The 1490-nt window shown below is 36.7% G+C and overlaps 1 pseudogene; it reads right to left on the reverse strand.

Annotated features, from left to right (window-relative positions):
- Positions 1–1490, reverse strand: part of LOC106314347 — a 4277-nt pseudogene that overhangs the window by 2336 nt on the left and 451 nt on the right.

Here is a 1490-nt window from a genome sequence, read left to right on the forward strand (position 1 = left end):
CAAATTTTGTAAGGATGCTTGGTTAATCGATAGGAGCCACATGCTTGAGAAAGCGAAAAATTGATGAATATCTTCGAATCACCTTCTTCGAGGAAAGATTCAAAGATCGGAACCACATCCTCATTAACAGTTGCTTGAATCGTATCCCCCTGTCATGCGTATCATTAAAACCATATAAATACCAATATATTTCAATAAAGTTTGCATAATAACAATGGACATATAAAACTGGATCATAATACCAAAACAACTTACATTTGAATCAATTAACACCATCTCAATACTGTCAATATCGCCTGCGGAGTATTGTCTCCATAGATGAATTATCTTGACCTTAATTTTCCACGTAGTTTTCGCAGGACTCAAGTCCATCTTAACGTCTAACGTACTCTAGGTTATTTTTTTGGGATGGAGACTAATAGAGGCGAGGGTGAATATATTTACTATCGTATTAAGATTAGGTTAGAATATACGTACCCTTAATAAATAAGGCAAGAACCTAGTTATTGTAAATGTGAAAATATCCTAAATTTATTACGACTCAAAATACACTTCCGAACCAAGCAATATAACCAACTTTCTATAAAACTTTGGTCTGTTAGATTTAACTAATAATCAAAATTGACATTTAACATAAATCAAAACAATACAAAAATTCGTTACGTTATTAATTGATGTGACAAAACGAACACAATCTATATAGTCTTACGCCATATCTATATAGTCTTACGCAATAGAGTTTGATATGTTGCTTTTCATTTTTGTATGTGACATATCTGCATGTGAAGTCCATTGCATGTACCTTAGGATACTTTGATTGTCAAGCTCGTAAGTGTATCTAACCAAGAATATTGAAATCGTAGGTACTATCTAGGTACTTTGCATGTACCTAATAATCATATCCTTTGGGTTGTAATCTAAAGACATTTTATATTAAACTTGGACGGTTAATATTTTCTAACATGTTTGCATGGATCTGCATCCAAACTTTTAAAGAGCCGTGTTTTGAGGAGGATCTCAATCACACCACTTATGCATATGCGCTCGAAAAATAATTTCCGAAACCGCATTGATCTTTACCAACCAAAAATATATGTTAACATCAAAACCATTGTAGACAAATTGAGATCCTCCTCAAAATGGAGATTGAGAACGCATGCGAGCCGCATGAGTTTGTTTATCACAGCCATCATCTGTTTCTTGGCCTTGCTCTCTATCACCACCACCGACGTCTGAACCACCACAACTGCCAAGGAGATGAAAAGTGCGATGGAGTCAATGATGAAGAATATTATGAACGGTGCCGTTGTTGCAATGTTGGCTTCTTCTAATGAATGTCCATCTGGAAGGTTGCTTGTGTCTTCTACGTACTGCCCCGGGACAGTGAAGATAGCTGTGAACGCCAGGGTGGCTATCAGCACGGCGACGACAGTGGTTGAGTTGATCGCGTTGTTGAGACCTTCCGTGTGCATTTTGTTGAGCTGTTTTGC

This window comes from Brassica oleracea, chromosome C9 (genome assembly GCF_000695525.1).
Source record: "Brassica oleracea var. oleracea cultivar TO1000 chromosome C9, BOL, whole genome shotgun sequence".
NCBI classification, from domain to species: domain Eukaryota; kingdom Viridiplantae; phylum Streptophyta; class Magnoliopsida; order Brassicales; family Brassicaceae; genus Brassica; species Brassica oleracea.